This window comes from Pleurodeles waltl, chromosome 7, assembly GCF_031143425.1.
Source record: "Pleurodeles waltl isolate 20211129_DDA chromosome 7, aPleWal1.hap1.20221129, whole genome shotgun sequence".
Lineage (NCBI taxonomy): Eukaryota > Metazoa > Chordata > Amphibia > Caudata > Salamandridae > Pleurodeles > Pleurodeles waltl.
This window is the reverse complement of record NC_090446.1, coordinates 1,000,610,991-1,000,625,215: the sequence shown is the minus strand read 5'-3', so window position 1 is coordinate 1,000,625,215 and position 14,225 is coordinate 1,000,610,991. Positions and strand designations below refer to the sequence as shown.

Here is a 14,225-nt window from a genome sequence, read left to right as displayed (position 1 = left end):
AGTAATGTTGCACTTGAAGAGGATGCCATGTCCTTGCATCAAAAACGAAAAGGGCAGCACAAGGCCCAGTCCTGCATAAGAAAGGATAACCAGCATAAGCATGGGTGGCATGGTCTTCAAGAGTGCAACTTCACTCTATAGTTCCGCACTGGAAGGGTCGCACCACAGCAACTAAAGACACTGTCACTGTAAAGAACTCTAACAACACCAGCTGAGAGTGCACCACCAAATCACATATTAACACACAAACAAAAGGGAGGAAAACTATTAGGTTCCACAGTTATCAACATACCGGCTCAAGGTCTTGTTCCGAAATCACACAATGAATAAGCCTTAAGCTAACCACCACCACATTCATGGATCAGACAAAGATTAGATCCCGCTTTCTAGACCAGAGAACACAACATACTTCTGGCATAAAGGTATTTTGCCTATAAAGATGGTGAAAACAACTATGGTACAACCATGGTACATTCCAAAAACAGTTACACAATCTTCAACTGGTGAGGATTCATGCACAATGTCTTACCTTTGTAACAGGTGTCCAGGCATAGAGAAGGAAAGTAGTGAAATATGCCACAGCCAAATACTCCTGCATATTCACTACACATCCACCATTACGATGGGGGAAACACCTTGCAGGATTACCACAAGTACACATTCCGAAGTCTCTGCCCTTGTGTCTCACACCAAAGCTTCAGACACCTGTCACCAGGGAACTTGCAGGGCATAGTATTGATAACATAGAAAACCGGTGAAGCTTTGCACACTCCAAACGCATTCAGAAGAGACACTCAGCCTATAACTACCCAACCAAGTCAGTGGCCTGCAATGACATGAAATGCCTCATATAATTTATGAAAGCCATCAACTTGTGACATAGTCATCGAGAAGTGACCACACAGTTTTCACGCCCCATAGAATGTCCACCACAAGTCTGCTGGAAAACCATCAACAGTTACCACAATTGGAGATTTACAAAACTTTTGAACGATGCTTAAAATGTCACCACCATTGTTGCCTTGCTATGAACTGTCACAGGCGTAAACAATGGGTAGTGACCACAAACTCCCCAGACGTCATATTATAGTGTTTGCCTAACACATTAAAAGCTGGTGTTTACAGCTGGGTTCATGTCAGCAACCAATGACCATGCCCTAAAAAAATCAACAGGCTAAGCAGTTACCTGGAGAGATAGACTCCTACTGTAGATTGCAATGCTCATGCACTCCTCCACACATATCTGCTGATAGAGAATAATACACCTTGTTGGACTGTCCTTTGTTTTGTCTATTTGACATTTTTGGACTGCTATGGTCTGTCTTCAGATTTTGAGGTATTTTGTCCATGGACATGTTGTCGCAAGAGGCCCCTCTCCACAAGGGATGTCACAAACACCCACATACCAATCCACATGTGTCACAGATCGTGTAATCAGACCAATTAAAGCTCAGTTGGTAGATCATGCTCTTACTGAAATTAATAACTATTTTGTGAGTCAGTGTCATTCAGGCCATTGTTTTGACCTGTACTGCATGGCAGAATAATGGCTAATTCTAACTGACGTCCATGAAGCCTTTCCAAAATTAGCCAGTGACTGACATCATTGACTTGATTAGCCCTACCAATATTTCAAAGGAACTAGGGCCAGATGTAGCAAAAAAACATTTTGCGACTTGCAAAGTGCGAGTCATAGCGACTCGCAAATTGCAACTCGCAAAATGTTATGCAGAAAGGTGTCTCAGACACCTTCTGCGACTCGCTATGGGGTCGCAAAGACCCACCTCATGAATATTAATGAGGTGGGTTGCAGTTTGCGACCCCATAGCGAGTCCATGCACTCACAGGGATGGTGGCCTGCTGGAGATAGCAGACCTCCATGTCTGTGACTGCTTTTTTAATAAAGCATTTTTTTTTTTCTTTTTGCAGCCCGTTTTCCTTAAAGGAAAACGAGTTGCAAAAAGAAAAACTTCCGAAACCATTTGTATCGTTTTTTTCAGAGTAGACAGTGGTCCATAGGACCACTGCCTGCTCTGAAAAAACATTTTTTTCGGCATTCACAACGGGGAAGGGGTCCCATGGGGAACCCTTCCCTTTTGCGAATGAGTTACCACCCACTTCAAGTGGGTGGTAACTGCGAGTTGGTTTGCGACCGCATTCGCTGTCACAAAGCAACTCAGCATGGCGATGCGGTCGCAAATAGGAAGGGAACACCCCTTCCTATTTGCGAGTCACAACCTCAAATTGCGAGTCGGTACCGACTCACAATTTGAGGTTGTGCATCGCGTTAGGCCTTTTGCGCGCCGCAAACTGTGTTTTTTGCAGTTTGCGACGTGCAAAAGGCTTCCTACAACTGGCCCCTAGTGAGCAAAGCCTGTCGATAATTGCGCTACACCTAGCACTAGTAGCCTTTCTGGGGCATAGTCCTACTTCCTCGTGTGCAAGGACACAATACGAAACACCAGCTTTCAAGTTTCCCAAGAAAGGCTAAAAGAAAAGGTTGCGTCAAAATTGCCCTTTAACCGGGAGTATGTACTTAGCCACATCAAAAACACATTTGTTTATTCTGGCAGGTGAACAGACTCCTCAAAGTTTAACGCCTTCTGGAGGAATCTGCTGTTGGACAGGAAGGCTGGCATGTCATGCCTCCACTCGTGAGAAATGCTACTCTCCTGCCAGATAGATGTATCTCCCCGCCCCCTCCTCCACCCAGCACTCTCGTTGCCCTCCTACTTGTTTGCTCTCAGTATTTTACTGCCACGTTTGTGAAGTCGAGTGTAGCTGTCAGAATGTGCAGGTGACTCGGAAGAATGATGTTTCTAAAACTTGAAATATGCGTTGAAAAATCAACATTGGCAATAGTTATTTACACGCCAGGCTGCATTCTTTTTAATGGTTTTAACGTGGGATGTTTCAAATTGCAAAGTTTATTTTACATCAATCTCGATTGTCTATGGAAAACTTGTTTTAATGTGCTGAACTTCGCTGGAAAAAAAACGAAAACGAGATTTTTGAAACAATATATGAAGTTTACAGTTGTTATTTCACGACAACAAAATTATTCTGATTTCAACACATCTCACAGAAAACATACTCAAATTATAAATTGACCCGTAATGCCTATTACAAGGGAAGCATGAGTTTCCGCAAAATAAGCATCATGAGTCACGTATTAATTTTTCATGCGGTACTACCACATGCAATATGACCATGGGTGAGATCGGTAACAAATCTTCCATCTACAGGATCTAGATCTAGAGGAATTTGTCCCTGGCACCACATTTGAAAATTACATGTCGAAATTAATGTGGCAATGCTGATTCTGTAAGAGCTTCGCGATTTCGTGGAGTGTCATAGGGGTTTACTTATAAATTGTAATCTAATTGTAAATCCCCACCCAGGAGTTACTGATAAATTGCAGTATCAGGAATTTAATGTGTGAGATTACGACAACAAAATTACTGCACTCTGAAATGTGTGCCTTAGTGTTGTTCCCATATATAAATTCATTACACCATGTATAGATAGCTCTCCGAGATAAACGTGCAGAGAAAAATGATGCGTATATTTTTCATCTTGGCTGGGTTCGCTTAGGGTGAAACTTCTCTTCCTTTCTGTGCTTAGTTTGTAAAGATCATAAGTGCAGGGGAGAAAAGATATCTCTGGGGCTGATTTCTGGTGCTGTCAAATACCAGGGCTGCCTAGTTTTGGGTCCACCCCATGCCTCATCCATTTCCCCATCTTTCTCAAATTCTTTATCTCACTCTGGCAGTTGTTTTTCACTCATACGTTCTCCCTTTCTTCTTTTCTCTCTCTTACTTGAAGTCTGATGATGAAAAATAAGTCTCAGTGCCCAAACATGAGCGCTGGTCCCACCACATGCAAACTAGGCACACATTAACCACCATTTTCTATGTGGCAAAAATTATTGTTTAATACACTGTATGCCTTTGCTTGAACCAAGGTAAACCTGAAAAATATGCAAACTTCATACAAATTGAGAACTTTGCAAACCGTGGCCAGTTAAAAGAATTTGTTCACCCATAAATTTGCCCCACATTCCACGTTCATGCATAAGCTTTGTGTAGCAATGAAGCAGCCACTATTTAGCTTTAGTGACAATGGTGGGAGATATAAAATTATACAATCTTTTAAAAGGTATAGGCCTTTTTATAAATTTATTTATGAGCAGAACACTTTGTATTATGAACTATGTTAGATGAGAAAAAAGAACCAACCACAACGATAACTATATATATCAGCAGCGTGTTGGGAAAATCAGTGAAGATAAGGTGGAAGATAAACAGAAAAACTTTAAAAATAAATTTGTTAGAAATAATCACATAAAAAGAAGAATCTCATTTATAAAAGGATAGTGGCATGGTGAAGGTCATGTGAAAATGATAATAACAGAGCAGCGAAGGCGTTAGGGAGTAAGGATATAGGGCCAGATGTACGAAGCATTTTTCGGTTTGCAAACAGCCCAATCGGGGCGTTTGCGACCAGAAGAATGCTTTTTCCAATGTATTAAAGGCAAAATGCAACTCAGTAACTTGTTACCGAATCGCATTTTGCTTTTGTGATTCAGAATTGCAATGGTACGTGTGAATGTTTTGTGACCGAAATGCAGGAGCAAAACATTCACATCGAAGGAATTGGTAACCCATCAGCAAATGGGAGGAGGTCCCCAAAAGAACCATTCCCCTTTGTGAAAATTTGTAAATATATTTTTGAAAAGCAGGCAGTATTCCCATGGACCACTGCATACTCTTAAAGAATGAAAAAAACATCTGTTTTCTTTTTGAAATGCATATCATTTGCCTTCAAGGAAAACAGGCTGCATTTAAAAACAAGCATTTGTAATGCAATGGGTCTCACGTTTGGTTGAGTTAGAACTACTGGTGTTGTAAATTCACAACTGGACTTTTCTTGCCACATAAATTAGTCAACCCTGCCTCATAATTTGGTTGTTTCCTGTCAAACAATTCCAGTAGCTCTGCATATCACTAAAGCACTTCCATTTACTTTCTTCCTCTATCTGCAGCCAAAAATGAAAATTTTGCCATTTAGCAGCCTAATTTAAATCTGCCATGCTAATTCCAATAGAATATCACTTTTACCACCCCAGCATCAGAGCTGCTGGCTGGCTAACACAATTTCTAAAAAAAGACACAAGACAGCCACAAAGGACTAACAAGAGGAATAAACTAGAAGAGTCACCCAAACATATCAAGGGCCATATTTATACTTTTTGACGCAAAACTGCGCTAACGCAGTTTTGCGTCAAAAAAATTAGCGCCGGCTAACGCCATTCTGAAGCACCATGCGGGCGCCGTATTTAATCAATGACGTTAGCCGGCGTTAGCAGCCGGCGCTGCCTGGTGTGCGTGGAAAAAAATGACGTACACCAGGCAGCGCCGGCGTAGGGGGATATGGAGCTTGGGCGCCAAAAAATGGGGCAAGTCAGGCTTAGGCAAATTTATCGCCTCAACCCGATTTGCACCATTTTTTTCGACTCCCAACCCCCATAGAAATGACTCCTGTCTTAGCAAAGACAGGAGTCATGCCCCCTTGCCCAATGGCCATGCCCAGGGGACTTCTGTCCCCTGGGCATGGTCATTGGGCATAGTGGCATGTAGGGGGGCACAAATCAGGCCCCCCTATGCCACAAAAAAAAAAAAAAATACTTACCGGAACTTACCTTAATGTCCCTGGGATGGGTCCCTCCAGCCTTGGGTGTCCTCCTGGGGTGGGCAAGGGTGACAGGGGGTGTCCCTGGGGGCATGGGAGGGCACCTCTGGGCTCCTTCCAAACCCACAGGTCCCTTAACGCCTGCCTTGTCCAGGTGCTAAAAAACGGCGCAAAAGCGTCCGCACGTCATTTTTTTTGACCCGCCCACTCCCGGGCGTGAATTTTGCCCGGGAGTGTAAATACGGCGCACATGCCTCGGAGTCAATTTTTTAGACGGGAACGCCTACCTTGCATATCATTAACGCAAAGTAGGTGTCCACGCAAAAAAATGACGCAAACTCCATGGACTTTGGCGCTAGACGCGTCTAACGCCAAAGTATAAATATGGAGTTAGTTTTGCGTCGGAATTGCGTAACAAAAAAACACGCAATTCTGGCGCAAACAGAGTATAAATATGCCCCCAAGAGTGTTCAATCAGTCATAGTGTAATAAGGGTGTTAAGTTGGCCTGAACCATGGTTAGAATTGCAATAAAGAGAGATCAATAAAACATACAATTATCACATAAACCCAATAAAAACCTTTATCAGAAATACACTTTTGGCATTAGACTGTAATCCTCAGAACAGTCCCTACAGGACACCACAATGCAAATAGCATTTGTAAGAAACATGGTCATGTACCGATACAGTTAGTCCTGAGAGTAAGGGTAAGAGTAAGAGTAAGGGCCACGAACGAATCTCACCACACCTCAAATCCCTTCACTGGCTCCCCATAGACAAGAGAATCACATTCAAGATCCTCATCCATGCACACAAATCCCTCCACAACACCGGCCCAACCTACCTCAATGAAAGAGTAAACTTCCATACTCCCACACGCAACCTCTGATCAGCCGACCTCGCCCTAGCCACAGTCCCCCGCATCCAGCTCACTACCACAGGAGGCAGGTCTTTCTCCTAGCTCGCCCCCAAAACCTGGAACTCCCCCCCACCGACCTTCGCAAAACCAAAGACCTACTGGTCTTCAGAAAGAACCTCAAGACATGGCTGTTCGACCAGTGACCCTCCCTGACCCGCCCCCCAGTTTCCCCTCCCAACAGCGCCTTGAGACCCTCGCGGGTGAGTAGCGCGCTCTACAAATGTTTTGATTGATTGATTGATAGAGTGCATAACCACATGAAAAGAAAATGGCAGAAAGTAATTCAGAGTAACCATATATTTAGCCCCTATTGGGCATAGGGCATTACACATTTTAAGGGCTAGCAAGCCTACTGCAATGACATTGCGAACAAGACCTTTAAAACACAAATTACTCCCAGCTGTAAAACAAAATGTACAGCAATGAGAGCGCTTAAAAAGACACTGAATTGTGGGAGGTGTTATTATTTTGGGGTCCCCACTAACCTAGTGTGGGACCTAGAGATGATGCAGACAGAAAGAGCACATTGTGGGGGACATTTTGAAGGTGGTCCAATACTCCTAGGACCACCACAGGCTGAGTTATGAGCAAAGATGTTTTGTAAAAGTAATGCCCTGCAAAGCATTATGGGGTGCGTTTTCAATCCTGCGAATATTGTAGTATGTTGACTGTAATGCCCAGAACAGCCTCTGGAGGACACCACAATAAAAATAGCACTTTTAAGAAACATGGTCATGTAACTATATACTTAACCACTAGAGGTCATAACCACATGAAAACAGAATGGCAGAAAGTAATGCAGTGCAAATATATAAACATATCCTATTTATACACACATATGTTTATAGATTCCCAAAAACCACACTCACTAACACACATGGAAGCCCTGTCGTAGTGTCCATAGTTAAAGGATTTTGTTCAAACCATAGTATCTGTTTTCTGGACATTAGACTTAAAGTAAATGAAGCTGGGCATGGGTAACAATCCGCGAGTTACTTAACTTTTAGATCAGAAGTAGCTCTCAATACAGAAGAGGTTGGAGACCCTTGACCTAGGCGAAACATAGACCATCAGACCCCACAGCAGCTGCAAAGTAGTTATTTAAACTTCAGTAGACCTGACAAAACGTCCTCAGCAACAGAAAATTGTATTTATTTTGTAACAATTGATTCAATAATACAGATCATAATGTTAGAGTCACTGGATAGGCAAAGTTGTCAAATGACACCACCCCTAACTTCCTAGAGCATTTTTAAGTATGCAAACTTACAATTGTTTAAAGAAAGCTGTGAAAAAAAAAAAAAATCAATAGAAGTTTTTCCAGGGAAAGCAAAGTGTTTGTCTAGACTGATTTCACCTTAAGGACAGACCTGACTAATAGCCTCTGAGACATTAGTGCACACAAGAGCAATAGAGACTGTGCAAAACATGTTCTCACAGCAAAGGCAGTATTTAGACAGACTACACCAATGTGATTAATTATATTAGACGATCCACTCAAATGTCAAAGTGTCTGTCTGCCAAGCTCTACTCATAGCTTATCCAACTACTGAGTAAGAGCAAACTATCCAGGTGCTATCACCCGAGTGCTGTAGTAGTGATTTTACAAACTAGACTTGCTGGTGTACAAACAGTTTACCAATGAGAGTGTATGCTGTTTGAGCACTGAGCACTCAAGCTTGCCGTGGCACCATGGTCATTATAACTCCCAGTATAAGTACCTGTCTGAGCATGTAAATACTGCAGTGATGTTTTCCGTGGAACTTCAATTTATAAAGCACTCGTGGGCCCAGTGTGTGGAAGATTCCACACATCCATACTGTGCTGAGACTGGCGGGCCAAGGCTGCTCTTGTTTCCTAATATTAATATAAAAAATCTAAATGCCCTTGTATCAAATCAATATACATGATCCTCGTCATCTTTCAATCACCAAAACCATCCGATACTGCACCAGAACACCCAAATCATGTTCATAGAGCATCAGCAACTCAGTCACAGAGGTCCAACATAAACAGCATAACGTCTTTACTGAAAATATTTCTTTCCAAGTATGTCAAACAAAAATTACACTGATATACATATTCTGAGCTACTTAACACCAGCTTTTTACTCAGTATTCCATCCTGGCCTCAACACTATTCTTACAACGAGCCACTGGGATTCTTTGAGGAATCAGGGAGTTTGATTCATGAATATGCTAAGACACCATTATTTGCAAGAAAATCGCCAACACTGATGACATGGTCACTCCATACTCCTCCTCTTCAGATGTCGACTAGTAGACCATCTGAAGAGGAGTTGACTGCTGTCATTAGAACAGATGGTAGCAATTACTTATCAGTTCAACCATATTTTTGCTGCCACCTCTCTAAATGATATACTCCATTTAACTGCACATCATGTTTGAGACACCAATAACTTTCGCCACAATCCCTATCCTAAGTGACAGTCAAAGTTTAGACACAATCATTCTTGACTGCTTAAAATGTGAAATCATTACTTCAACAACCTCTTCTTCACGCCACATGCCACCCTTCACACAGTATTCCTACCCGGTATCACCTAACAGCTGCCACCACACCATCAACCATCGTTAATGACCTTACTGCACAGTGCGGCATGCCCAGTGATGCGCTTGTCAATGCCCCTCCCCCAAACACTTCACAGTCGTCAAAATGACGGGGGCGTGCACAAAGACTGTTAACGATCATTAAACAGTCAGAAAAACCAAGCATCTCTCAGAAGAGCAGACGGCAAACTGAAAACAAGTGTGCTTTCCACAGGACATGTAGCTCAGTGGTAGAGCACATGCTTTGCATGTATGAGGCCCTAGGTTTAATCCCTGGCATCTCCAGTGTAGGAAACATTTTCTTCCTGAATTATTTTACGAATTTAATTTAAATTACAAATTAACACATTTCTTCTCTGTGCTTGCACGAGACATGCATTCTCCCCTCGCTCAGCCATAAATAGTGTTTCACATCGAGCCACACTGTGACGTCGCAGTGCCAGATGCAAAAATGTTTTTTAAAATAATGCTTGCACAGCATTATGGGGCAAGTTTTCCCTGAGTGTAGTGAATATTGTAGTATCAGCTCCCCCGCTGCGCCAGGAGAGACGCGTCGTGGATTTTTGTGTTATTTAGTAAAGCATTTTATCAATTACAAGGGTTATTTGGAAAGCTATGAAGCGCGAAGGAGAGAGCCAAAAGAAATTACTCTGATTAGGTAACAGTGTGAACAATGTGACCAGTGTTCCCATACCACTGATGGAGTTTGCTCTGTGAGCACCATGGCTGCCGTGCAGCACGAAGGGGAGAGACAAAAGGAGAAATTAGTTCACCCATGGTGTAGTATATCAGCAGTTGTGCAATTATCCATGTAACAGGGTCAGTCTGCAAGGCGGTAACAAAACCACCGCAATGCAGGATAAATGTAAAGGATTTACCACTGACATCAAGGGTTTTTTGAAACGCAAGCCCATGAACCAGTGAAAGTGATGAGCATGAGGTGGGCATGGTTAAAAGCCCACAGACAGATAACAACAGGTCGGAAAGCACTTGCACCCACGACCTAAAAATTGCTTTATTTAAAAAGTAATCACAGGCATGGTGGTCTGCTGACCCCAGCAGGCCACCATCCCTGTGATTTTGGTAATTCCCAATGGGTCGCAAATTGCGACCTGCCTCATGAATATTGATGAGGCAGGCCCATTTGCAACCCACTGGGAATCGTTAAGTGTCAAACGTACTGTTTTATATCGCAGTTTGGGATTTCCTAACAGTGAATCGCTAAAATTTGTTATTAGGAAATCGCAAACCCACGATTTCGTACATGTGCCCCATAGTACGAAAGGAGGGAAGAGAAGAATCAACTAGATGGCAAGTGAGGAAGGAAATACCTGTAAAGGAAGAATCCTAGAACGGAGTTTAAAGTACATTAAGGAAGGAGTTCTCAAAGAAGGCGGAATTCAACCAAAGAGTTACAACTGAGTCTAAGTAGAAGTACCTTCAGTTCAGTGTTGAATTTATACAGTGAGGAAGTGGTTCGCAAACATCTGGGCAGAGAGTTTAGGATTCTAGTAGCATTGCCCAAAATGGATCCTACCATTGTGTGTTCCTTTTAAAATGTTGGCGATTCGGGAGCAGTGTATAAGCACTGAGGATTTGCACTCTTCTGATTGTTTCAACTTCAATAAGTGATGCAAGCTGTCACATAAAGCTCTGGCTTCAATGAGAGTTAATAGCGCTGGTGTTATGTGGTCACATCTTTTGTTTTCAGAGATAAAACGTGATACAGCCTTGTGCGCCTCTTCCAAATGGGCAAGATGTACTTTGAAAGTCCAGCCAAGAGAGAGGTGCTTTAGTCAATCAGTAACTACACAAATGACTGGTCAAGAGTCTTAAATTCTTGTTCAGGGATGAATCGGCGAATCTCCAGGAGTAATCAGAGTTAATAATGCACATTCTCAGCAATTAATTTTGGCCTGAAGATTATGGGCCTGATTTGATATTTGGCAGTAAATTACTCCTTTGTCACGATGGAGATGCCAACCAGCAAATTTAGAAATTTCCATTAGCCCAGTGGATATTTCAAGCATGGACAGAAACTGCCATCAAGGCAGTTCCTACTAATGCTTTATAACTTTACCAGATGGCTCCATCAAACATGGTGGCACCTTATGGAAAAGTTACATCTTTTTTTTATTTTCAAAACAAAAACCCCAAAATAGTATTTTCTTTTTTAAAACGATGCCCCATCAAATACTTTTTAGTGCCACTTACCTCCAGGATTTTCCTATTGATGACGGGCACTGAAAAACGTGTATATATCCACCCCCCTAATAGAGGTGGGTGGACACATAGCCAAATCTCCGATGGTTCTTACACAATTGAGCTGTCAGAAAGTTTGAACATGATGGAAACGGAGTAGTCTCCTCCACTGTCAAACTATGGTTCACCCAATTGGCAGACCATAATGTTGGCAGAGGGGGAGGAGACAGAACTCCATCACTGTTGCTTTGGAGTTTTTTCTAGATTTAATCTCTGCCAACATTTAAAGCAGGCCCTAAATCTTTTGGAAAGAATGAAACTCAGGGGCTTGATAACAGTACAATGATAAGAGACTTGCAGCTAGCAACAACAAGTGAATCAATCCAAGAGTGAATTGGTCGCAGCTATCAAGGTAATGAAATAAGGAGAAACCTTGTTTATGTTAGATTGCATTTTAAATGGTGGAAGATCTTCTGAACTTAGACAGATTTCAAAGTATGGGCAACATGTAAGACATCTTTGGATAGGAAATCATCAACCACACCTGCATATCACCTACATACTGAATATATAGAATCCCAATTTCTTAAAGAAGGCTGCAAGTGGTTCAGCAGAAAAGTTGAAAAGAGAAGAAGACTTAACAGAGCCTCATGGGACACCCTAGATTAAAGCAACTGGATTTGAAAAACATGAGCCAATTTTGATCTGGGCCATTGGTCAACGATGAGGTATTGAAAAATGGACAGTGACCTTAATGTCCATGCATTCCTTTAAGGGCTGAAAGACAGGAATGTGTTCCAGATGCTTCCGATCATTCGAGATCAAGGTAGAAGTTGAGGCTATGGAGTACACTATCAACTCCCAAGAGGAAGGCAGATTCAGTGCTGTAAACTTATCTGAAACCTGACTGGAACTTATGGAAGAAATCATTCTCAAGTATGTGTTGATTAATTTCCATTGCAACACAGCTCTCAATAATTATAGAAAGGGAAGATTTGAAACAGTGTGAAAGTTATTGAGATTATCCGGTGTGTTATATGTCAATTTATGTATCTATATTACACAAATGTGTTCCTAACACCATCCCATAACTTCCAAACTGGTTAGTCATTATCTAAAATGAAACACTGTTGGGCCTGGCCCTTTCTGCTGGATCATCTTCAGACCTTTTGCCTTCACATTCCTCTTTTCTCAGCCCATTATTGTTGGCTTTGAGGACTCTGCACGCTTTACCACTGCTAAACAGTGGTAAAATGCTTGTGCTTTCTCATTTAAACTGTAGTACAATTTGCTTATACCCAATTGACATATTTAATGTACTTATACGTTCCTAGTAAAATGATAATATATGTACCCAGGGCCTGTTAAATAAATGCTACTAGTGGGCCTGCAGCACTGACTGTTCAACCCACTTGAGAAGCCTGTTAAGCATGTTTCAGGCCTGCCAATGCAGCTTGTGTGTGCAGTTTTAGACTGCCATTTTGATCTGGCAAAACAAACTTTTTGCCATACCCAAACCTACTTGTTTTTAGTAAATATGAGTCACCCCTAGGGTGGGCCCTGGACAACCCAGAGGGCAGTGCATTTAAAAGGTTAGACGTGTACTTTTAAGTTTTACATGTCCTGCTAGTGAAAAATGCTTACATATGTTTTTCACTACTGCAAGGCCTACCTTTCCCATAAGATAACATTGAAGCTTTCTTATTACATTTAATAAGCTGTAACTTTCAAATGGGAAGAGGTAACCGGTTTGTGTTGGCCATCTTTGGAATTCTATTGGAAAATCCTCTCTTCTGGTAAGGTCAGATTTTAAATTACTGTTCTGAAAATGGCACTTTAAGAAAGTTGCCATTTTCCTGCCTTAGCCATTTAGTGCCTGCAGCTTGTCTCTGGGTCACGTGACTAGGTGCAGCGACAGTTAGGCTTTGTGTATTCTAGACAGCCACACACAACAGAAAGCTTAAGTGTGCCTTTATAGGGCATCACTGGCTGGAGGGGAGGACGGAACTGGGCACAGCCCTACTTACACTTGAACGGGTTGTGTCCAGCCCCCACACAGAGGGCTACATATCCCTCACAAGAGTGACTCCAGGGGCGAGTCTACTGGCCTCCTCTCCAGAGCCACAGGAACATAACAGGCTCCCAACCTGAACCAGCACCAAGATCAAGCTGGAGCAAGCCCCTGACCCCCAAGTGGCTCTCTCAGGTCCTGGCCACTCGGTGTGACCTCAGTGGAGCTGAATTGAAGTATTTGTGTTCTTCACAACCTTAAATGGGCATGTTGGCACCAAAGCCTTGTCGCTTGCACTGCCTGCCAGCAAGAAGATCCGTCAACCTGACTCTTCATGCTACAGTATCAACTGCTCACTGGGAGGGCCACTGCAAAGCTTCGGCCCAACCATTTGTGACAACAACAGCATCTTTGTGCTACAGCCATGACCATCTGCAATGCCAGGCCAGGTCTTTGCACTACTTGGATGACCATCCACAAATCTTCCCTGCTCCTCGCAGCCACCTCCACCATGAACGAGACCCTTTGCGGTGGACTGAGAAGGTAACTTTTCAGTAAGACTGACTTCGTCCCTGTATCTTACCCACACTTTGGCCTGAACTTGTGACTTTCTCTCGGTCTTGAACGACTAGACAGCTGCTTTGGGCTTTTTGGCACTATTTTTACCTAAAATTTTAAAATCGCATATCTCTGGTTTGTCATTTTGGTCATGATTTATGTATTACATTTTCTATGTGTTTTTCTAAAGTTATCTTGTGTTGTGTTTTCACTTTATTACTGATTAAATACTGCATAAATACTTCACACATTGCCTTTAACTTAAGCCTGAAA

At 42.4% G+C, this 14,225-nt stretch overlaps 1 non-coding gene across 1 annotated transcript; it reads left to right on the top strand.

The window, feature by feature from the left end:
* The first annotated feature begins 9,394 nt into the window (after nt 1-9,394).
* Nucleotides 9,395-9,466, top strand: TRNAA-UGC (transfer RNA alanine (anticodon UGC)). The gene has a single exon. It is a non-coding gene; the product is annotated as a tRNA-Ala (tRNA).
* The last annotated feature ends 4,759 nt before the right edge of the window (nt 9,467-14,225 follow it).